General features: G+C 48.7%; 1 protein-coding gene across 3 annotated transcripts in view; it reads right to left on the bottom strand.

Moving 5' to 3' along the window:
• ARHGAP6 (Rho GTPase activating protein 6) overlaps positions 1–25,422 on the bottom strand; it is a 672,820-nt gene that overhangs the window by 154,550 nt on the left and 492,848 nt on the right. Inside the window, exon 1 of one of the 3 annotated variants that reach the window (XM_075590255.1) lies at positions 17,902–18,049. The exons of the other annotated variants lie outside the window; for them this stretch is intronic. The gene's annotated coding sequence lies outside the window, so the exon portion shown is untranslated. Of the gene's footprint in view, positions 1–17,901; positions 18,050–25,422 lie in introns of those variants that run through there. 3 annotated transcript variants of the gene reach the window in all.

Below are 25,422 nucleotides of genomic sequence, written 5' to 3'. Positions count from 1 at the left end.
TTTGGAAGAAATACAACAGCACACCATATATTATTTTTAGTGTGGTTCTGCTCCCTGTTCACTAATTTACAATGCAAGTGTACAGCGGCTGAAAACATATCAGTAAATATCCAACAGCAAAAACATTTCTTAAAAAGCTAAGGAGCTGTATGATATCAGGCTGCCACGATGTAAGTTTTTTTAATCGCTAACATGCTTTCTCTTTTTCATCTTTTCTAAGTCATCTTCTTGAAATTGGTTGCTGAATCTGATTGTTTTAGGAAATTCAAAATTGCTACAATTTTAAGAGACGTCCTCAAAGATAATATAAATATATATATGTAGCGGTCATGTAAAATGCCTACAGTCATCTCTCCTGTTGGCAGTAAGGCCTGGTAAGTGTGGGCATGCCAGCAGTAATTATGGAGGTTTCCCCTCACACCCTGGTGGGGTGCTCTGTGTATGGCTGGGACTGGTCACATGCTCTGACTCCATGGTTAGTGATGTCAGAGATGTGTCAGCCTCAGAAGCTTACATAAGGCACAGCACAGTGTTCTAAAGTTGTTAGTTCTGAGTTCTGTGAGTGTTGCTGGAAAGCTCTTGTCAGAGCTGAGGAAGGAGTTAAAGTTCTATCAGAGTGTCAGTTATGTTATAGTAACTCCATGGGAGGCTGTGTCCAGGGACCTGGCACAGGACAGTGATTCCTGCGGGAATAGTGAATCCCTGATCTAGGTGATATACCTATCAAAAGGGAGCACTGGCGAGATGAGCGGCTGAAGATACTCCTTGTGGAGGGCAGTTGCCCTGCCGTGTCAATAAAGATGAGTTCAGCCAGAAACCCTCTCGTGTATCTATCAAGAATGAGTGTACAGAGAGGAGCACCACGGAGGAGTTCCTCGCCAGGATCATCCCTTTGCGGACGCAGGGACCCTGGTGAGGTGGAGGCGCTGCACTGGAACTAGGTGAGACTCAGCACACTACCTCAGCTGCCTGTCTGACGGGTTCTCCCCACACACCATCATGCGGGAGACTCAGGAGTCCTGTAGCCAGCAGGTGCACCATATGACATATCCACACTGTAATGGGGTCCGGTTAGACCACAGGGGCCAATGTGAGATTGGGTGGGTCAGGCCGGGCCAGAAACACCGTTACATTTGGAGGCGAGCTGCTGAGATCAGATCCGTCAACAGGACAGGCTTTTAGCTAGGTCACTTGGAAACAGGGAGAGTGTCTGCTGCCACTTTGTGCTGAGTAGGGACGGACCTAGGGGTGGTCAGGGGGCTGACGGGATATTGTCAGTTCGCAGGGACAACCTAGGGGCCTGAAGGGAGTGAGGGGTCTGGAGCGGGCTATAGCTGACCGAGTCACCTTGAGGCAGTGCTAGTTGGTAGGATGCCAGAAGGGACAGCCTGTTAACTTGGTCAGGAGTCCTGGAGAGGGTCTGCGCTAGGCTGACCAAGACAGGTAGACGCCCCAAGTACTGCATGGCAGAGCCAGCCAGAGTACCTAGCCATTCCAGACACTCACCGTAGGGAGCACAGACTGGGAGGAAGGAGTCACAGCAGACACTGAGAGAGTGAGCCTAGCCTGAGGTAGTGCAACACTGAGTCACACCTAGATAAGGTACACATGTGGTGGTGCATCTGAGCTAATCTTTATTGTACCGGTGTGGTGGCTGCCCCGCAGAGTGGAGCCTCATGTACGACAACTGTTATGAGAGAGTGGAGGATCCGCGTGGCGCGGAGAACGTAAAATGGCGGACAGAGGCTGATGGGGAGGGCACCCGTGGCGTGCAACCCACTGAAGAGCAGACTGTCGCCGAGTTGTCATTGACCAGGCTGCTCTGGAGCGGAGCGAAGGCTATGGCTGCCCCGTTTTTATCCTGTATGGGACAGCGAGGGGCCACCCTTGAAGAGTGTGAAGAAATTGTCATAATTGGGGGAGAACCCCGTGAGGAGAGCGAACGAATGGACTTTTTGGGCGCAAAAACCAACCAAAATGGCGGCTCCCGCTTGCTAGGGAAACCGCATGGGCCAGGCGCAGAAAAAATGGCTGCTGCAGGACTTGCACAGAGCTGGCCGGGAATGGCGCGAACAGCAGAGCCCCGCCCTGAAGGGGGGCATGGCGCGAAAGCTATGGCTGCGCCGGGATGGACAGTGACTAATTCAGCCCCTGTGCTGAGTCAACCGTTGAGTTTATGGGACCCTCCCCTGATTTCTACCAGGGGGAGTGACTTTCAATTATGGCCTGTGGGGATGCACCCACTGGGCCCAGGGACTGATATCCAGACGGCGCCACTACAAAAAGTAGTTCCGGCCGTGGAGGTGATTTGCAAGCAAAGGTACCTTGTGCAAAAAGCTGCTGCAAGGAGAAGGCGGGAACTAGCCGCGGGAAAGGACTTCAGCTCTGGGGAGGAGACTGGCGCGAAAACGCAGACCGCGCCCACCAGGACTGAGAGAGGTGCGGCCTTAATTAAGGGGCATGATATTCCCCTGTGGGACCCGCCCATTATTGCAACCCTGGGGGCGGGTTCCAACTCTGTCAGAGAAGGGAGGAGCCGAAGCAGGGAGTGGCGGATCCAGCAACTTCCACCAGTCAGTTGCGAGGAACCACAGAGAAGGAGAGACCTGTACAGGAAGTGACTCCTGTACCAAGAATGGCCTGCTCCTCCACTGTGGGCACTATGGTCTCCACCCAGCCCTACTCAGTGCCCGGCGGGGTGCTGGTGGTGAGGGTGGCCAATACAGAGACGGTAGTCGGGCTCTGCCTACAATGCGGGCTGCCCGGAGGTACAGTGAATACGATGGCACGTTGCCCTCATTGCGGGACTTTGTATCTGTGGCCTATGCCCACGTTCGTCCCAATACAGCCTGCTGACCCCCCGGTGGATGTGACACGGCGCTCTGCTGAGTCCCCGGGCGCGCTATGGATCAACCGCGCGAGTCCCGGAGACAGGGGACTGGAGCCGGTCAAGTCGGCTGGGTCACTGGCCATTGAGGCGGCTGGATTAAACCCCGCGACAGGGGCAAAGAGACTTTCACCCCGCCCCGAGACCCCTAGGTCGGGGCGAGGGGACTACTCTGATGAGGATCTCCGTGAGCTGGCGGTAGCAAGAACGGAGCGGAAAAGACAGACGGGGAGAACGACGCCCCGTGGGGTGAGTGACCGGACGTCCCCCGCAAATCGGCGATCCGACCGACGGAGTCCCGCCATCCCAGGACCTGGCGGAGATGGGAGAGAGACGCCTACACCCCTGCGGATGGGTAAGCCAAAAAGCCCTATCTCTTACCTGGTCACAACAGACGGCGAAGCGCTGGAAGGGCCGCGCCAGGCCCAACGCGCACGTGGAGGGACGGCATCACTTCCGGTGGCGACGGCGGAGCAACCGGATGTCGTGGGAGAAGAGATCCCGCATGGGGGTCCAACGCGAGATGGCGACGCTTCCGGTTCCGGGGAGGACGTCACTTCCGGTGGCGACGGCGGAACCCAGGAAAGGGAAGCAGCGACGCTTCGGCGATTGGGGGAAGGCCCCCGACCGCTCGTATTGCCCAGAAAAGGGAGAGACGGTGTCAGGACTGAGGAGGGTGAGACATCATCCTTGGACCAGTCTACGGACAGCCAGGAGCGGGTCGTAACCCCGTGGGGTCCCGTCCCATGCCCCTATACCCAACCCCATGCCCTAGCTAATGTCCCTACCCCTATCACACGGTCACCGGGTTCACCGCCCAGCTTGGAACTTGTGGACATACCTTTGGGGGGGGAGGAAAAACGGACTGGGGAGAGGCAGCTCAGTGGAGCTACGGAAGGTGATTCACGGGGAGGAGAATTGAGGGTGGCGGATACAGCACCCCAACCGGCAGTAAAGGCTCCGGGGTCCTCGAGGTGGTTCAACTCGCGATCCACAAGGTCGTCAGGGGTATTTTCATTTGATGACGACCGGGAACCAGGGCCTAATCCCTTTAAGGAGACCCGGTGGTGGGCTCCACTATTTGAGGGGTACTCCGCGTGGATGGACCGTACTCGGTTCCTCATCCGGCGGGAGGACGTGGTAGATTTCTGGTGGAGAGAGGGAGAGTTTACACCCGAGCAGAGGGACAGGGAATTACAGGAGAGGTGGTTCCAGCTGGAGCGTAGAGACATAGCGCCCATGGGTCCCGACACACTATCAGATCCAGTCGATCCTGATGAGCCCCTATCATGGGTGTTACCTGGGAGGGCAGGTAATGCTGATCTGACCAGGGTCAGTAGGGCGGAGAGGGCTATAATAGTCAAATATAAAAAATCCCATGGGTTGGAGTATCCCTATGTTCCGGAGCCCCTGATGGATGAAATTGAGGACAATAGGGAAACGTGGCTCCAAGAGACTATAGAGCTGTATTTAGTCAATAGGGGGAGCGCCATTGTAGGTAAGAAGGCGGAAGAAAGGATAGACACCCTGATGCGAGTGTGGAGCATAGGGAGAAATGTTCACAAACATAGGGTGACCTATGTGCCAGAGAGAGGATCACCTAGGCATTATTATGTTACGGTCCTGGATATGGGTTACCGGGAAGTGAGGAAACCTGACCCAGATCACTATTATTAAGGGGGTACTGAGACATTACGCGGGTTCGTGGCTGCTGGTCGGGGCGGGCTTGGCGGATGACTGTATTCATATGTACTGTATTATGAGGAAATTTGTGTGATGTTAATTATGTTTTCCGTTACAGTGTTTCCTGGAAAGAGGTATACAAATTTAGGTCCCAGCGTGGACGATGGGATTCACCAGGGGGAGAATGTAGCGGTCATGTAAAATGCCTACAGTCATCTCTCCTGTTGGCAGTAAGGCCTGGTAAGTGTGGGCATGCCAGCAGTAATTATGGAGGTTTCCCCTCACACCCTGGTGGGGTGCTCTGTGTATGGCTGGGACTGGTCACATGCTCTGACTCCATGGTTAGTGATGTCAGAGATGTGTCAGCCTCAGAAGCTTACATAAGGCACAGCACAGTGTTCTAAAGTTGTTAGTTCTGAGTTCTGTGAGTGTTGCTGGAAAGCTCTTGTCAGAGCTGAGGAAGGAGTTAAAGTTCTATCAGAGTGTCAGTTATGTTATAGTAACTCCATGGGAGGCTGTGTCCAGGGACCTGGCACAGGACAGTGATTCCTGCGGGAATAGTGAATCCCTGATCTAGGTGATATACCTATCAAAAGGGAGCACTGGCGAGATGAGCGGCTGAAGATACTCCTTGTGGAGGGCAGTTGCCCTGCCGTGTCAATAAAGATGAGTTCAGCCAGAAACCCTCTCGTGTATCTATCAAGAATGAGTGTACAGAGAGGAGCACCACGGAGGAGTTCCTCGCCAGGATCATCCCTTTGCGGACGCAGGGACCCTGGTGAGGTGGAGGCGCTGCACTGGAACTAGGTGAGACTCAGCACACTACCTCAGCTGCCTGTCTGACGGGTTCTCCCCACACACCATCATGCGGGAGACTCAGGAGTCCTGTAGCCAGCAGGTGCACCATATGACATATCCACACTGTAATGGGGTCCGGTTAGACCACAGGGGCCAATGTGAGATTGGGTGGGTCAGGCCGGGCCAGAAACACCGTTACATATACATACATACATACGTATGTAGCAGAGTCCCCTTCCTTACCTCCGGTGAGGGGGAACTGCTATGTTGTGCCGCCGGAGCTCCACGCTGCATCGGAGTGCGTGGGACGACATTTTAGGAGGCGAGCATACACAGTCAGGTAGTGCGGCGGCCATTTTAGTTTTGGCTCTGCATACACTACTGCGGGACTACATGTCCCAGAATCCTCAGGAGTAGATCTAGGGAGGAGGATATCTTTGGTGTGCAAAAACCCCGTGAGTCGGACGGAGAGCGGCAAGAGAGTAGGTAGTGTCCAGGGAGCAGAGCCCCTGGACTAGGTCTAGTCTTGCCCCGTGGGCCCCAGGTAGGCCCTGAGTCACTCGAGTGAGGTGTTACAGGGAAGGCACAGATAGGGATGCTTTCCTTTTAGTATCACAGCAGTATTGTTGCAACAGTGACCGGACGACCACATGGTGCTCTATGGTCTGTGACCAGGCCACAGGCCCACATAGACATTAGTTGAGACACTCCATCTGGAGCTCGCCTCACAAGGCGGATCGGGATTCATAAGGAGAGATGGGATTGGTGTCAGAGGCCCCACAACGTGGGACCTGACTGACCCTTTAATCCATCGCCAGTACCTGGGTGCAGGAGTGCCCAGCCAGGTGTACAAGTACACCAACGATTCACACAGGGGTAGCGCTACCTCACACTTTGGGTGGGACTGTTCTACGGACACTGGATGTTTAGGGCACCCTCAGTACTTTGGGGGAACCACCCCAGGGTGTTGAGTATTGTGTTTGGGTATTGCATTGTGATATTGTATTGTGAGTGTGTTATTGTTACTGTTAAAGTGTAAGTAATAAATAAATTATAACATATCCAGTATAGTGGCTATTGAGTCCTATATGGGACCATCCCAACCTGCTGGGATCACTCATGGTGGAGACGCTGCACCAAACAGAGAGAGAAATCAACCCCAGGCTCCCAGAATCGGAGGCTTATGATTCCTGCGCGCCAACAGGTACAGCAGCACATGCAGTTCCCTTAGACAGTGGGAAAGGGGGCATAATACAGAGGCAGAGGCCGTTATTGAAACACTTCACGCGGTGCATACCTCGGAATACCCATATCATGGCGCGGAATTTCTTCCAACCGAACCGCCTTAAGACGCGAGTGCAGAAAATGGCATTTTAGTGTTCTGGTTTTTAAACACCTGAAATTGACACAGTAGCACATTACAATTCATTCATTTCAATGCATTTAATTGCACACAAACTATGAAATTCAAAGAAGGCCACCGCGATAAACATGTGTGCCTGGGGCGATTGGCGGCATTAATGCCGCGTAGAGTACAGCAGCGCACACGAAAACGGCGCAGTGATTTGTTCGAATAACGGCCGCTGCATCTGTGTATATATAAGCAATCCAATATATTTGTCATGTAGAACAAAAAAGCTTAGTTTGTTGACTGTACTTGATATAACCTAGACCAGCAGTGCTCAAACTCCCAGCACTTGTGCCGCCCCCACCTGCTCCCTCTTCGGTCACACCCCCCCTCGCGTCTAATGATGCATCAAATGACACTGCGGGGTCATGTGACGTCACGTCTCCATGGTAATGGGCATCATTTGACGCCACGTTGTCATAGAGACGCGTGACCAGAGCCTGGTAAGTTTACAGAGGCCTCGCACTCTCAGCATGGGGCCTTTGTAAACTCCACGCCCTCCCCAGAAAAGTATCGGGCCCCCCCTGGGCGGCGCGCCCCCATTTTGTGCACCGCTGACCTAGACTACAGTGCACAAGATACTTAACAGAGCATTGAAAATAGTCATAAAAAATTAGAAACCTGAAACATCAGAAAAGTAATCCTGATAGTACAAGCAGTAAAGTACATTAATCATTTACCTAAAAGTGTAGTTTGAGATTTAATTCCTTCTTCCTCTGGTTACGAAAATGTATGAAGGAATTTGAGATAAAATGAAAAGTATATCCAACCTCTGAATATATACTGATATATTTTCTCCGAGTGAAAAAGACACTGGTTTGGATTTGGGCAATATTGTATTAATTCATGTACCTCCTCAATCAAATGTAAAGGAAATATCACCAAGCACCACAACATTTCCTGTGAACACTGTAACAGTCAGAAGAGAATAAACCTATTATATATTGGGGGGGGGGTTGAGAAACTGGATCAACACATTCATAAAGAGATGAATCAATAAATATCAAAACAACAGTAAGCATGTATGTAGGGTGACCATTCGTCCCGTTTTTTTGTGTCGGCGGCGGTGCGCGGGGATGGGGGGGGGCGGTGCGCGGCGGCGGGGAGGAAGAGGATGCAAAGCAGCCTGGCAAGTATTTTTTCTTACTGCCAGGGGTTGGGCTTCTGCAGAAACGTGCCGGGCCTCAGGAGATTGGATGGAGAATGCCGGGGGGCGGGGCTTTAGAAGGCCGGGCCGCAGGGGATTGGATGGAGTACCCGGGGGGTGGGGCTTTAGAAGGCCGGGCCGCAGGGGATTGGAAGGAGTATCCGGGGGGCGGGGCTTTGCCTCTCCCCAGCAACCCGGCTCTCTCCCTCACACCCCCGGCTCCCCCCTTGCTCCCCTCGGCACCACCCCGGCTCCCCCCGGCTGCCCCCCTCACTCCCCCGGCAACCCGGCTCTCTCCTTCAATCCCCCGGCTCCCCCCCTCACTCCCCTGGCACCCCGCCCCCCCCCGGCAACCCTGCTCTCTCCCTACACCCTCAGAGCCACTCACAGCCTGCCGCCTCTGCCGAACCCACAGCCGCCGCAGGTAGGCATATGGGGGGGGGGGGGGCTGGGGGGGAGAGGGAGATGCTGCAGGGGGGACAGATGAAAGTGGGGGGGGAGAGAGAGATGGGAGGGGGGGAGAGGCTGCTTCTGCTGTAAACGCTGCTTGCGTGACAGTGTGTGTGTGTGTGTGTGACACTGTGTGTGACAGTGTGAGAGTGTGACAGTGTGTGTGTGAGAGTGTGACAGTGTGTGTGAGAGTGTGACAGTGTGTGTGTGTGTGTGTGTGTGTGTGTGTGTGTGTGTGTGTGTGTGTGTGTGTGTGTGTGTGTGTGTGTGTGTGTGTGTGTGTGTGTGTGTGTGTGTGTGACAGTGTGTGTGTGTGTGTGACAGTGTGTGTGTGTGTGTGACAGTGTGTGACAGTGTGTGTGTGTGACAGTGTGTGTGTGTGACAGTGTGTGTGTGTGTGTGTGTGTGTGTGTGTGTGTGTGTGTGTGTGTGTGTGTGTGTGTGTGTGTGTGTGTGTGTGTGTGTGTGTGTGTGTGTGACAGTGTGTGTGTGTGAGTGTGACTGTGTGTGTGAGTGTGACAGTGTGTGTGTGTGTGTGTGTGTGTGTGTGTGTGTGTGTGTGTGTGTGTGTGTGAGAGTGTGAGAGTGTGACAGTGTGTGTGTGTGTGTGAGAGTGTGACAGTGTGTGTGTGTGAGAGTGTGACAGCGTGTGTGTGTGTGTGTGTGTGTGTGTGTGTGTGTGTGTGTGTGTGTGTGTGTGTGTGTGTGTGTGTGTGTGTGTGTGTGTGTGTGAGTGTGTGTGTGTGTGAGAGAGTGTGACAGTGTGAGTGTGACAGTGTGTGTGAGTGTGACAGTGTGTGTGAGAGTGTGACAGTGTGTGTGAGAGTGTGACAGTGTGTGTGAGTGTGTGCCAGTGTGTGTGTGTGTGTGTGTGTGTGTGACAGTGTGTGTGTGTGACCATTCACATAGGGTGACCATTCGTCCCGTTTTTTTGTGTCGGCGGCGGTGCGCGGGGATGGGGGGGGGCGGTGCGCGGCGGCGGGGAGAAAGAGGATGCAGAGCAGCCCGGCAAGTATTTTTTCTTACTGCCAGGGGTTGGGCTTCTGCAGAAACGTGCCGGGCCGCAAGGGATTGGATGGAGTACCCGGGGGGCGGGGCTTTAGAAGGCCGGGCCGCAGGGGATTGGAAGGAGTATCCGGGGGGCGGGGCTCTCTGGCCCTCCCTCTGGCTCCTCAGCAACCCGGCTCTCTCCCTCACACCCCCGGCTCTCTCCCTCACACCCCCGGCTCCCCCCTTGCTCCCCTCGGCACCACCCCGGCTCCCCCCAGCACCCCGGCTGCCCCCCTCAATCCCCCCGGCACCCCGGCTCCTCCCCTCACTCCCCCGGTACCCCGGCTCTCTCCTTCAATCCCCCGGCTCCCCCCCTCACTCCCCTGGCACCCCGGCACCCCCCGGCAACCCTGCTCTCTCCCTCCACCCTCAGAGCCACTCACAGCCTGCCGCCTCCGCCGAACCCACAGCCGCCGCAGGTAGGCATATGGGGGGGGGGGGGCTGGGGGGGAGAGGGAGATGCTGCAGTGGGGACAGATGGAAGTGGGGGGGGGAGAGAGAGATGGGAGGGGGGAGAGAGGCTGCTTCTGCTGTAAACGCTGCTTGCGTGACAGTGTGTGTGTGTGTGTGTGTGTGTGTGTGTGTGTGTGTGTGTGTGTGTGTGTGAGAGAGAGTGTGCCAGTGTGTGTGTGTGTGTGTGTGTGTGTGTGTGTGTGTGTGTGTGTGTGTGTGTGTGTGTGTGTGTGTGTGTGTGTGTGTGTGTGTGTGTGTGTGTGTGTGTGTGAGAGAGAGAGTGTGACAGTGTGTGTGTGTGTGTGTGTGTGTGTGTGTGTGTGCGGTGTGTGTGAGAGAGAGTGTGACAGTGTGTGTGTGTGTGTGTGTGAGAGAGTGTGACAGTGTGTGTGTGTGTGTGTGTGTGTGTGTGTGTGTGTGTGTGTGTGTGTGTGTGTGTGTGTGTGTGTGTGTGTGTGTGTGTGTGTGTGTGTGAGAGAGAGTGTGACAGTGTGTGTGAGAGTGTGACAGTGTGTGTGAGAGTGTGACAGTGTGTGTGAGTGTGTGACAGTGTGTGTGAGTGTGTGACAGTGTGTGTGAGTGTGTGTGAGTGTGTGACAGCGTTTGTGACAGTGTGACAGTGTGACAGTGTGACAGTGTGTGTGTGTGTGTGTGTGTGTGTGACAGTGTGTGTGTGTGTGTGTGTGTGTGTGTGTGTGTGTGTGTGTGTGTGTGTGTGTGTGTGTGTGTGTGTGTGTCAGTGTGTGTGTGTGTGTGTGTGTGTGTGTGTCAGTGTGTGTGTGAGTGTGACAGTGTGACAGTGTATGTGTGTGTGAGAGAGTATGACAGTGTGTGTGTGAGAGAGTGTGACAGTGTGACAGTGTGTGACAGTGTGACAGTGTGTGACAGTGTGACAGTGTGTGAGAGTGTGACAGTGTGTGAGAGTGTGACAGTGTGTGAGTGTGACAGTGTGACAGTGTGTGTATGAGAGTGTGACAGTGTGTGTATGACAGTGTGTGTGTCTGTGTCAGTGACAGTGTGTGTGTGTGAGAGTGTGACAGTGTGTGAGAGTGTGACAGTGTGTGTATGACAGTGTGTGTGTCTGTGTCTGTGTCTGTGACAGTGTGTGTGTGTGAGAGTGTGTGACAGTGTGTGACAGTGTGTGAGTGTGACAGTGTGTGAGAGAGTGTGACAGAGTTTCTCAACACCTATTCTCTCCTAGACCCTCTACAATCTGGCTTGCGCACTGCTCACTCTACGGAAACAGCCCTCACTAAAATAACTGACAACCTCCATGCTGCCAAAGACAGAGGTCATTACACTCTGCTCATACTACTCGACCTCTCTGCAGCATTTGACACCGTGGACCACCCTCTTTCACTTCACATTCTCCATACTCTTGGTATTCGGAACAAAGCTCTATCCTGGATCTCATCCTACCTCTCCCATCGTACTTTCAGTGTCTATTCTGCTAACACATCCTCCTCCTCTATTGATATCTCTGTGGGGGCACCCCAGGGCTCTGTCCTGGGACCTCTTCTCTTTTCTCTGTACACACTCTCTCTAGGTGACCTAATAACATCTTTTGGGTTTAATTATCACCTCTATGCTGACGACACACAAATATACTTTTCAACACCCGACCTTACACCTGCTGTACAAACCAAAGTTTCTGAATGTCTCTCTGCTATATCATCCTGGATGGCCCTCCGCCGCCTAAAACTCAACATAGCTAAAACAGAGCTCCTCATACTTCCTCCCAAACCTGGCTCTACTACCTCCTTCCACATTACTATTGGAACTACGATCATTTACCCAGGAGCCCAAGCACGCTGCCTAGGGGTCACACTCTACTCCTCTCTCACATTCGCCCCTCACGTTCAAAACATTTCTAAAACTTGTCGCTTTTTCCTCCACAATATAACAAAGATATGCCCTTTCGTCTGTTGCTCGACTGCTAAAACGCTGACTCAGGCCCTCATTCTCTCCCGTCTTGATTACTGTAACCTCCTGCTGTCCGGCCTTCCTGCCTCTCACCTGTCTCCCCTACAATCTATCCTAAACGCTGCTGCCAGAATCACTCTACTCTTTCCTAGATCTGTCTCAGCATCTCCCCTCCTGAAATCCCTCTCCTGGCTTCCGATCAAATCCCACATCTCACACTCCATTCTTCTCCTCACTTTTAAAGCTTTACACTCTTCTGCCCCTCCTTACATCTCAGCCCTAATTTCTCGTTATGCACCATCCAGACTCTTGCGTTCTTCTCAAGGATGTCTTCTTTCTACCCCCTTTGTATCTAAAGCCCTCTCCCGCCTTAAACCTTTTTCACTGACTGCCCCACACCTCTGGAATGCCCTTCCCCTCAGTACCCGACTTGCACCCTCTTTATCCACCTTTAAGACCCACCTTAAGACACACTTGCTTAAAGAAGCATATGAATAGCACTGTGGATATTCTGAACACATGATACATAAAGCTTGGCCCCCTGCAGACGCACTTACCAGAACTCCCTCCTACTGTCTCTGTACGTTCTCACTACCTACCAATTAGACTGTAAGCTCCTCGGGGCAGGGACTCCTCTTCCTTAATGTTACTTTTATGTCTAAAGCACTTATTCCCATGATCTGTTATTTATATTATCTGTTATTTATTTTATTACCACATGTATTACTACTGTGAAGCGCAATGTACATTAATGGCGCTATATAAATAAAGACATACAATACAGTGTGTATGTGAGAGTGTGACAGTGTGTGTGTGTGTGTGTGTGTGTGAGAGAGAGTGTGACAGTGTGAGAGTGTGACAGTTTGTGTGTGAGTGTGACAGTGTGTGTGTGTGAGTGTGACAGTGTGTGTGAGTGTGACAGTGTGAGTGTGACAGTGTGTGTGTGAGAGAGAGTGTGACAGTGTGTGTGTGTGTGTGTGTGTGTGTGTGAGAGTGTGAGAGTGTGACAGTGTGTGTGTGTGTGTGTGAGAGTGTGAGAGTGTGAGAGTGTGAGTGTGAGTGTGTGTGTGTGTGTGTGTGTGTGTGTGACAATGTGTGTGAGTGTGACAGTGTGTGTGTGAGAGAGTGTGACAGTGTGTGTGAGAGAAAGTGACGTGTGTGCGAGAGTGTGACGGTGTGTGGGAGAGGGGGAGAGAGAGAGGAGAGGGAGAGAGGGAGAGGGGGGGAAGAGGTAGAGGGGGGGGAAGAGGGAGAGGGGGGGGAAGAGGGAGAGGGGGGGGGAAGAGGGAGAGGGGGGGGGAAGAGGGAGAGGGGGGGGAAGAGGTAGAGGGGGGAAGAGGGAGAGGGGGGGAAGAGAGAGAGGAGAGGAGAGAGAGAAGGGAGGAGAGAGAGAGGGGAGGAGAGAGAGAAGGGAGGAGAGAGAGAGGGAGAGGGGGGGAAGGGAGAGGGGGGAGAGGGAGAGAGAGAGACGGGGGGAGAGAGAGAGGGGGGAGAGAGAGAGGGGAGAGAGAGAGAGGAGAGAGAGAGAGTGGGGAGAGAGAGAGAGGGGGGGAGAGAGGGAAAGGGGGACAGAGAGGGGGAGGGGGGAAGAGAGAGGGGAGGAGAGAGGGGAGAGAGAGAGAGAGAGAGAGAGAGAGAGAGAGAGAGAGAGAGAGAGAGAGAGGAGAGGTAGTGGAGAAAGGGGGAGGGAGAGGCGAGAAGGGGGGTGAGAGAGGAGGGAGAAAGGAGGGGGGCGGAGATCGATTGATCTGTGAGGGGGTGATGTGAGATGCAGGGGGGTGGTGATGTGAGATGTTGGTGGGGATGTTTAAACCAAAATCATTACAAAATATATACACATTGTTTATTCAAAAGTATGAGTTAATTATTATTTATTACCCCCACTTCTATACACGTCTATTTTGTGATTTACCCGTCGAACATGTTATCCAGATAGGGGTTCTCCAAAATGTAACGAAATACTTAAAGGTTGGGAATCACTGCTCTATACACACACAAACACACACTGCAGCCCCCACCTCTATACACACAAATACACACTGCAGCCCCCACCTCTATACACATAAACACCCACTGCAGCCAGGGTTGCCACCTTCTATTGAAAGCTAACGCGGAGATAACATTTTTTTAGATCTATTTATTATATATTTATTTATCTTGCCTTTGGCTGTATCCTCCCCTCCAAATTCCGTCAACATGGCGGCGCGACGTCACGTAATACACATTGCCATAACAACGAGCTGCTCCGTGACGTCACGCGGTATCAAGTTGACATGACAATGGGATGCATTATGGTGACGAGGCATCACGTGATGCTACATTGTCATGGCAACATGTCACCTCCTGATGTTAGTGTCTTGTTGTCATGGCAACGAGGAGGGGGGGCGTGATGTGATGTACATTGTTTTATAAATAATGTTTTAAAGTGTCTCGGTTTTTCATTTTGAAAATCTGGTCACCCTACATGTATGCACAATGTAAATCTATATTTTGTTCATATATCTCTGTTGTCATACATTACATAGACATTAGTACAAGAAATAAGTTTCAAATAAGGGTCTAATTTGTTCCAAGGTGAATGTATCCTGTAATATAATGAACGCACAGAGCCATGTTACTGCAATCGCTAGTACAGAACTACCAGTTAACAGTCAAATATGTGAAATAACCAAAGGATCACCGATTAATAACATCAACCAAACAAGATTTCTACAAATCTGCATGTAATCATAATAATGCACTGTACTTGTTAAATACAAGCCTGGGAGTTATTTTTGTATGCAAACCATGCAATCCATTTGCAGTCCATTCAGGATTTCCAAAAGAAAATAGATACATTAGAGAAATAAATAATTTCTAACAAACAGAGAAAAGTTGTTAGAGATGAGGAGGGTTATGTGAGGGGAAATCAGAGAAATTGGAACAGAAATATGGATACAAACAGGCACACAACATGGGGAGGCAACTATCATCAAGGTAGGAATTTGGCTATATCACATAAGTGGATACAAGAACCCGATAGACATCAGGGAGTACCATGTAATGGACATAGAAAAACATCTACAAATATCTTCAATGAACAACACATTTTGAAGATCGATATAGAGTCCGTCCTCTAGCTAGAGGCTTAAATAGAGACGTATTCACCTCAAGAAATAGAACTACCAATGGAAATAGAGGTCAGGATGCTTTTAGAGAATATTCTGATCGAATGTACTCTATCAATTACCAACCTAGGATAGAAAAAGATAATGACACACTCAATCAATTTCCTATGAATGGTGACATTTTCAGATTCATGGGAGACCAGGAACCGATTCTTCCCGTTAAAATAAATAGGCTCACCACTGAGTTCATGAAAAGGAAGAATACTGGAGGAAAACAACATAGGGTAAGGACAAACTTAAAGAAGAACAAACTAGTAGTAATATTTATAATCTAAGTAAAAGGATTTCACTTTGGCTTAAAGGAGAGTAATTAACAAAAGACTTACGTTTGCACCTAATGATTGATCACCAATAATTTCAAGTTGTTTATCGACGTAAACACATTTTTACGTAAACTCAAAATAAAAACAAATACTTTCTGAATAAAACATCAGGGGCTAGCAATAAAGGACTCAACTTGGAGGTTTTCTGCCAAATGATTAGTAAAGATTTTGAAACCTAAATTTAAGGTCAATTGAAATGTAGACAATATGACAAAAGACATTAAATATAAATGGTCTGCGAAGGTTATGAGGAATTTTAGATCTTGTGTCAAGAAATCATGGTACTTTATCCAAACATGGCCCAATTTTGTTATTTGTAAAAAATTATAAATTTCTGTGCATCATTTGATCTCTTGTGTTAAAAGCAGTGGTGGGGTTCGTGCAAACCTGTTCCTAAAATTTCACAAATTCGCCGAACCAGTGCTTAATTCTCTCACCTGTGCGGGCGGACGGCGGGTGAACAGTGGGCAGGCGGCATCCCCGGCATCTTTCCCCTGCATCTCTTCTCAATATGGCCACGTGACGCCCGTTGCTACCACAACTGGATGCTACGTGACGACGTTACTTGGCGTCACGTTGATATGGCAATGCGGCGCCATGTGACGCCACGCGGCTAAATTGTGATGATTTTCAGGGGAAAGATGCCGGGGGATGCGATGCTGGAGTATGCTGTGAGAGGCAGCTCCACTTGGTACTTTGAGGTCTGGGGGAGATCTGTTGGAGCTGTGAGGGGGAGCTGTGAGGGGAAGATCTGGGGGAGCAGTGAGGGGAAGATCTGGGGGAGCAGTGAGGGGAAGATCTGGGGGAGCTGTGAGGGGAAGATCTGGGGGAGCAGTGAGGGGAAGATCTGGGGGAGCAGTGAGGGGAAGATCTGGGGGAGCAGTGAGGGGAAGATCTGGGGGAGCAGTGAGGGGAAGATCTGGGGGAGCTGTGAGGGGAAGATCTGGGGGAGCTGTGAGGGGAAGATCTGGGGGAGCTGAGAGGGGAATATCTGGGGGAGCTGTGAGGGGAAGATCTGGGGGAGCTGTGAGGGGGGGGAGTCGAGGGTGATGTGAGATGCAGGGGATGGAGAGTGATGTGAGATGCAGGGGGGAGGGTGATATGAGAAGCAGGGGCAGGGGGGGGGGGGGGGTTGGTATACATGAGAAACTTAACATGTGTCTAACATGGGCTCCTAAATATACCTCTCTATTAGCAGAGACACATACTGTTATTTACTATTTGGTTATTTTGGTGCAGAAAATAACACAATAGAGTACAGGTTGTGTCAAAAATGTCAGTATTTACAGTGCATTGGTCCTCAGCTGTTCGGCTACTACTCACGTTCCAGGGTCGCAATTATTGCTCGCGCTATTCCACGGATGATTATTGTCCAAAATAAACAATCGTGTCGAGAGGGAACCTGTTGCTAACATTTCTGAATCCCACTTAATGGTTAAAACCCTTTCTGTCAAGCAATCTGGACCAGCTGCAACAACTGTATCATATTTTTGATGCAATTGTGTACACAAAAATGGTTCAGTGAACCAACACACTTTTCTGTGTGTTAATTCATATACCCGAAATATTTCTATAAATGGTGTCGTGTTACCAGCCTTCAAAGTCTCCACATTTTTAAAAAAAAGTATATTGTAAACAGCTGTGCGTGGATTTAATGTTGCTTCCAGGAGATTTTTCTGTGTTTCACATCTGGCTGTGGAATGCAATCATAGTGCAGTCCATTGCTTGTTTACCGAAAGAGAACGCTATGACCACTGACTGGCTACTGCTCTGAAAGATGTGAGGGTGAGCTACTTTTACAGACTTCCTGTATAAAATGTCATTATCATCCAGGGACAAGCACACTGAAACAAAAACAACATATTACAAGCTTTACTTTATTTCCTCTAAGGTTGTCCCAGAGGATATGAAGAATAAATTTAGTTCTACCAATAAATAAATAAAAGAGTAACCAGATGCACAGCAATATTTAAGTAATAATCCCCTCAGAACAGGGCATCACTGGACAATAATGCCCTGGCTGGAAGGGTTGAAAGCCCAAGGCGAAACCGAGGGACTTTAACCCAGCCAGGGCATTATTGGCCAGTAATGCCCTGTTCTGAGGGGATTATTACTATTATAGGCTAAATGTAGGAATTTTTTTTCATAATATAATAGACACTATTGTAAAGATATATAACTCGGAACTACGCTGATGCACCTGTGTAGGAAAAAGAAGTAAAGTAGCAAAAAGATAGGGGAGAGAGGTGGGGCGGAGAAGAGAGATGTGAGGGGGGGGAGAGAGAGAGGTGAGGGGGGGAGAGAGTTGAGGGGGGGGGGAGAGAGGTGAGGGGGGAGAGAGAGGTGAGGGGGGGAGAGAGAGGTGAGGGGGGGAGAGAGGTGAAGGGGGCAGAGAGAGGTGAGGGGCGGAGAGAGGTGAGGGGGGAAGAGAGAGGTGAGGGGGGAGAGAGAGGTGAGGGGGGGGAGGGTAGGGGGAGGTGTTGAGGGGTGAAAGGGATGAGAGGGAGAAGTGGGGGGGGGGAGAAGAGGGGAGGAGGAGAATGGGAAGAGAAGTTGGGGGACAGTGATTTTAACTGAAAACTAAAAAAAAAAAAAAAACAGAAGAAAATTACCTTAGCAGAAGCTGTACAAGTGGATGAAGAAATATTACTTTGTTGCAAGTAACAAAGTTACTATTTAGGACCCTCCAGCTTCTGACAGCACTAGCAGCTGTGAGAGAGAGCCTGCATGTGTTGAGAGTGAGCCTGCATGTGTTGAGAGAGAGAGCCTGCATGTGTTGAGAGAGAGAGAGCCTGCCTGTGTTGTGAGAGAGCCTGCATGTGTTGTGAGAGAGAGAACCTGCATGTGCTGTGAGAGAGAGCCTGCATGTGCTGTGAGAGAGAGAGCCTGCATGTGCTGTGAGAGAGAGCCTGCATGTGCTGTGAGAGAGAGAGCCTGCATGTGCTGTGAGGGAGAGAGAGAGCCTGCATGTGCTGAGAGAGAGCCTGCATGTGTTGTGAGAGAGAGAGCCTGCATGTGCTGTGAGAGAGAGAGCCTGCATGTGCTGTGAGAGAGCCTGCATGTGTTGTGAGAGAGAGAGCTTGCATGTGCTGTGAGAGAGAGAGCCTGCATGTGCTGTGAGAGAGAGAGCCTGCATGTGCTGTGAGAGAGAGAGCCTGCATGTGCTGTGAGAGAGAGAGCCTGCATGTGCTGTGAGAGAGAGAGCCTGCATGTGCTGTGTGAGAGAGAGCCTGCATGTGCTGTGAGAGGAGAGGAACAGAGATGCCGCGCTCCCCCTGCATCTCTGAAAGGTGACTTGGCAAGTTGCCAAAAATTCCAGGCATTACTGAATGAATAATGAATTCTAACCAATCAGAGAGCAGGGATTTCAGTAATGCCCAGAATTTTACTTATTTAGCCTATAATTAAAAATAACTGGAATTAGGAGTTATGAATTGCTAGTAGTAAACTGCATCGACCCTTATAACTTCAAATATAGAAGGACTACTAATTCATTTGATGTAGGTGTGATGTGGGAAATTGCACCCAATCTGGTGCTAATTGCAATTCACTTGAACAGCAGTTTAAAACATGTGGAACCTGGGCACTTCAAAAGAAAAATCTTTTATTGAATGATATGCTCTGAGAGCTACAGACAGACAATATTTCGGCCAAATCACAGACCTATACCGACACACAATATCTACACTTCCTACAAAACAGAGCGGTATCTGGCGTTCAGGAGATCGCATGAGATCAGAAGCAGTGCGCCAAAATCTCCAGTGGCTGAACATCAGAGCTAATTTGTATTACCTTTATGAAAGTCCACGATGTGGACTGAAACGTTGACTGTGTGTAGCTCTCATAGCATGCGATTCAATAAAAGCTTCCTTATGTTTTGTACTATTATAGCGTTGGTGAATTCGAGCACTCACCTATCAGCTGGATGTACTTTTATAGAAGGATCTTCGTAGTTCAAATTTTGGGTGTGCTTGGTCACATTGTTTTGTGTAATCCCTTGAATGATAGTTACCGCCAGAACGGGCGTGATATCGCAATATATAGATATATATATAATCAGAAAATAGCCGTGTTAGTCCAGTTGCGATAGTGCAGAATAAATGAGTTCTTCAGTATTAGGTGATACCTTTTTTATTGGACTAACAATTTATGTCATAGGACAAGCTTTCGAGAGTTCTCCTCTCCTTTAGGTCAGGCAATACTGATATACACAGGAATCTATGGCTAAAACACTGTTGTAGCTTTTTTAGCCAGTTAACCAACCCCACACTGATGAGACCCATTAAGGTCGAAACGGCTGTCTGTGGGTGGGTTTTCTGGCTATGCATCTTAACCCTGGCTGTGCTCAAAGCTGTGACCATGCAGCAAGCTTAAGCTATAGGGAAACATGTTAAAAATGGGTTTGAAGCAAAAAGTAGCACTGTGTGCTCATTTGCATGTCATTTCCCAGAATCCCTTGCTGCAGTGGAAGTGCTGTATGCTGGGTGATAATGGTGAAAGGTGGGGTTGCAGACCTGCCTAAGACATGCAAATGAGCATACAGTTATATTTCCATTTGCTATATACATATACACACACACACACACACACACACACACACAGCTGTCTTTTACACACACAAATACTCTATGCAATTCCATCCCTATATACCAATAGGGACCACATAGTATCTACACACACTTTTATTTCTCCTGATGAAGTCAACAAGACGAAACGCGTAGGGCAAAATATTTGAAGTATATTTATTTATTTTATTGCATTGGACTTGCATTTATCTCTCACGAACGGAGTGTCTATCCCTGTAATATCGGGATTGATCAGCATCACAACGCTCAATGTGGCGTGAGTGACGAGGCTGACCCGGATGCTCTCTATGGTGAGAGGAACGTTTGAACAGCAGAGAGGTGTCTGTATCCTGTTTTCCATACACGGAGTATCCACCGCAACTGGTCCCTCCTGTACAGCGACGCAACAGCATTTTGTCCGGAGTTTCAGCTGAGTTCCTGCTATTGTTGGCGATTGAGACTATATCTCATACATGCATTCAATCTTCCTCCGTTTGTGAATGTGCAGTTCATATTTTAATCCAGTCCCATATAAAATTGTTAACCTTACTACACTATGAGTGCACCTGTTTTCTGTTTGTTTTTCCTTTATATATATATATATATATATATAAAATAAAAATATAAAATTATATAAAAATAAACCCTTTGCAGCATTCTTTAGGCAAACCTTTATTCCAGCTACCATCATGAATTCCTACCAACACTGACCTTAATTTAGCCAAGAAAATATGCAACACAGACAAATGTTTCTTGGCACACAGTAGATGTGTAAGGAGTGAATGATGACCTTTTTTTAGTTAGAAAAAAAATAAATAAATCATGACCTTAAAACAGCGCGCGCAAAAGTCATGTTAATGTTATACCTATGACAACCAAGTTTATGGCGAGAGTCATGAAGTGTGATATGTAGAGAACTGTCAGCTGTAAAGAAGGGACTCATATAATTAATTACAACTACCTAGGTTGAACTGCCTTCATGACTTGAGATGAAATAAAATGCTTGTATTTAAGTTATGGACATAATGCCACAGTGCTTTATCTGTACTGTCAGTCAAGGGAGAACCCCCTCCCCCCCTCCCTCCCAGAGGATGTGTAATTACAGCAGAAGCAGTTTGTATACCATACCTCTCACGCCTCAATAACTCACTACATTCCTACTTCCTACCCAAGCCTGCCAATGGCTTGGTTTGCCTGGTGTGAGCCTATGGGCACTAGTTTGTGTGCACAGTGAAGTTAAGTATACAGCAGCATAAAGTATACACTGGTTCATAGCCAAGGAACATAAATAAGACTGTATTTAGGAGAGTCATGTAGAGAATACGGCCAGAATAATTATTAATACAATAGCCAGCTTAGGTAAAGGAAGGCGACTAATTGTGCAAAATAAGACACAATCCTTGTAACAATTCACATTCTAACAGTTCACCTTTAGATTAGAGTCTTGTTGCTGCCTAAATCACTTAGGGGCTTATTCTATAAGCCTTTTCGGCCACAATGCCCACTGCTGTTCAGTAAGCCTCAATAAGTGGGCGATAATGGCATGAATCGTCAATTTTTGCAGACACCCAAAACAGATCGCCGGGTGAGTGGCGATAAGCCACTTATGGGCAGGTTCTGAAACTCGTGCAATTTTAGCAGCCTCTATTAGTTTATCGAGGCTAATCACGACTCTAGAATGTTGAGTTTCTCCCAAAATCCTCACGCCAGGAAAAGTTGGCTTGAAGCTGCTGAGAAGGCGGTGAGAGAGGACAGAAAAAAATGCATTTTTTCTGCATCGGATTAATGCCGGGAGTCTCCGGAGCCAACACCCATTAATATCAGCTCGGTAGACACCCCGCCATGAATCCCATGCAATAATAATGCATTTACAGGCAACATCATTACCTTAGCAGCTAACCGTGAAGGCAATGAAGGGGTTAACCACCAGTGCCTGGTTTATTGTGGGTAGCGAGGGTGGGTGAAGGTGGTATTTGGCCCTTGGTGGGTGTTTAGGCATTGCGGGGTTGCAGGTGGAGTTAACTCCTTCATAACCGTACCAGTTAATACCGCAAAGATAATGAAGGGGTTAACCCCTCCCGCTACCACCCGGTAGGCCTAAACATCTATCCCTCTATCCACAATAAACAATAAACAAAAATACACACAACAACCCTACTACCCACCTCCCCTACCCCCAAACCCCCCCTCCCCCCAACATATACAGTGCAGTAATGGGCAAAATAACTATTATCACATCATGCAATATATGTGCACCCTATACACTATAACGCAGGAGGAAGACCAAGCAACAACAGAAATAATGTCACTACACTATATAAATGCAGCAGAACACTGTACCGGAGCATATATGTAAAGCAAAAATGTACTTAAAGTGAAGCACTACCTTTTTTCCACTGATCGATGCATGTACTGTACTGCAATCGTCATATATACGTGCATAACTGATGTAAATAATGCATTTGTAACAGGCTCTATAGTCTCCCCGTTTGAGCTTAGCTTCGGTACAGGTAGGGAGCCGGTATTGCTGTTCAGGACGTGCTGACAGGCGTATGCGTGAGCTGCCGTTTGCCTATTGGGCGATATGTCCTTACTCGCGAGTGTACTTAAAGTGAGTGTTCTTAAACCGGGGTATGCCTGTACTAGTCATAAACTGGCATGTAATGGTAAAGGGACTATACACAGATCGTAAACAGGTGCTGTGGTAGTAATATAACCCACAGTAAGAGGTACAGCACTATGACATTGAGTGCCTAGAGGGAACTGTAATTGCATATAGTAAATGCTCACATACCTTCATAAATGCTTATGATAGGTACACAGTAAATTAGGTACCTACATATACAACCGCATTGCTTTAAGGCCCGGGGACACCCTGCTTCCCAAGATACAGACCCGTTAGGGGGTGCCAGTATCTCCTATGTATTTAAATCCCACGGTCATGTGCCTTGTATCTCGGAAAGCAGGGGGTCCCCGGACCTGAAATCAATACGGTTCTGCTCCGGAGACCCCCAGCTCACATACACTAGTTTATAATTAAAAGTGTTATTAAAACCCTGCGATCGCTGGTGAGATATGCGCAGGGAGAGGCGTCTCTCTCTGTGCAGCTCTCTATGCAGCTTTGCCAGATCGCTGCTGATCGCCGGGTGAGCCCTTAAGAGAGAGGTGAACAGCACGTCGCTGGCTCCACGCCAGTTTTGGGCAATTTCCTTTCGCAGGTATTCGAGACTTTCTGAATATCGTGATAGCAACGCTCAAAAAACTGGCGATGTAACAGGCCCAACATTTTTTTTTTAAATAAAGGCTTATAGAATAGGCCCTTTACAGTGGTTTAAGCTTGAATGAAAAATAAGCTCTCAGGATTTGTCAACTCAGAATTCTTTCAATTCACATCTAAAATAAAAGTTTAACGCAGCAAAATCTGAATCTTGTGTGTTTTTCTTTTCTTTAATAAATCAATTCTGTAGTATTAGATAATAGTGACTGCCTTTAAAAAAAAAATGTATCCAACACTTAATGCCACTTTGCTGTTTGTGATAATTTGTTGCCAATGTTCCCATTAGTTTGAGCTGTAAACGGTAACAATAGATAGATAGATAGATAGATAATACATAGTACAGTAGCTGCTGAGTTAGGCCTCGGTCCCGCTGCGCTCGGTGGCGCGGGCGGCGGCGTGAGCGCAACTTACCATTGCGGTTTGAACTCACGATCCGGTCCCAGTCCCTACTCACTGGCAACTGACGACGTACTGTGACGCGTCAGCCAGCAAGAGATACAAGAGAATGGTGTTCTCTTGCGGCGACGCGTCACATGGTACGCGAAGGGGCCAATCATAGACTGGCTCCCATCAACCAATGGCAAGCCAGCTATTGCTAGCCAATGGGAGCATGGCCGCGCCCCCCTCACGTCATGGCCGCGCCCCCCCCCCCCCCCCCGACCCGTTTGGCCACGCCCCTGACCCGTTTGGCCACGTCCCCCGCTCCGACTAAAGTTTCCTGTAGACCGCAGTACAGTGAGTTGCACACGCCGCCGGCAAGCAAGACAGCTGTGCGGACGCATGCAACGGGACCTTAGCCTTAGGCTGCGCTTATAGTGCCCGCTACGGCGCTCGAAAACAAAACAATTGACTCCGTCGCCAGCGCTTATAGTAAGCGCGACGGCGAGATGGAGCGACGGAGCGTCTGGAAAATTGGTAGCCGGGTCTATTTGATTTTTTTTTTAGAGACAATCGCCACATGTGACTGTCTCTAAACCAATCAAATTGCGCGGCCCGCCCCCTTTAGTAACGTCCCTGGCGACTGTCGCTAAAAAATTTTTTTACAACTATCGCGGGTGGCGACGGGTGACGTCATCGGTCGCCGTCACCAGCACTATAAGCGCGGCCTTACACTGACAAAGATTCATTGAATCTGAAAGGTTGTCATTATGTTAGTCACACAATCGGGATTTTAACGGATTTATAACACAAGCACCAAACGATTGCCAGCTTAAGTAAGAATGTAAAATTATACACTGCAAACAACTAAGGTAAATGTTGCACACCAGTAATAATAATAAAATATATAAATGATACTTATACAGGTGCTCTCCAACACAAAGGAAGTCCTGTTGCGTTCCATGCACAGGATCCAGAAGAAAAGTGGAGTAGAGGCTCCACGGGTTTTTGCAAATACAAATATATGTATTGAAGCCAAAAAGGGGTTCCAACGTTTCGGCTGTCTAAGCAGCCTTTGTCAAGGAGTGGCCAAAAAAACGAGGAAAGTCGAGAATTGCTGCTTTAATTAAATTGAAAATTAGCAATTTATGAGGGATTTATGTCTCTTTAGGTAAATAAATTGGGAAAAACTGAGATAAATCAATAAATATGCATTGTTATAAACGATTAAAGAATAGCAGGATAACATGTAATATGCTTTTTGAATAAATGAACAAAACATGTCTAAAGCAATACACAAATTATTATCACTGCCGTTATTAGAAAATATTTGTATTCGTACATAATCTACTGTAAATTGCTAATTTCCTTTATCTAGAATTCTACACTTCTTATTTTCCTAAACAAAAATTACATGTACAAAAATGGCTCTCTTCCATTATATCCCTATACAAATATAGCATTATATTTGTGAACTGAGGGTGAAAGAGCTTTGTCTCATTATTTAACAAATCCAGTCCCCAAGCCCTTCAACAGGTCAGGTTTTCAGGAAATCTCAGCTTCAGCACAGGTGGCTCAATCAGCCAATGCTTCAGCAAAGGTGGCTCAATCAGAAGCTCAGTCTTTGACAGAGCCTCTGATTGAGTCACCAGTTGTGAAGCTGGGATATCCTGAAAACCTGACCTGTTGAAGGCTTGAGGACTGGAGTTGAGCACCTCAGATCTAACAGATCAGGCACAATACTACCACATTTCAAGAAGCTCTTCTAAATTGGCACATATTAGCAGCACTGCAGCTTTGATTTCTAGTTGTAACATTAACCACTGTGGAAAGAGATACAAAACATAACAGATCATTTGCCAAATTCCTGATTCACACAGGCTACATTATGCAGTAAGAAGACATGTTTCACG

Source organism: Ascaphus truei, chromosome 3 (genome assembly GCF_040206685.1).
Source record: "Ascaphus truei isolate aAscTru1 chromosome 3, aAscTru1.hap1, whole genome shotgun sequence".
NCBI lineage: Eukaryota > Metazoa > Chordata > Amphibia > Anura > Ascaphidae > Ascaphus > Ascaphus truei.
This window is presented reverse-complemented; position numbering and strand designations above follow the sequence as displayed.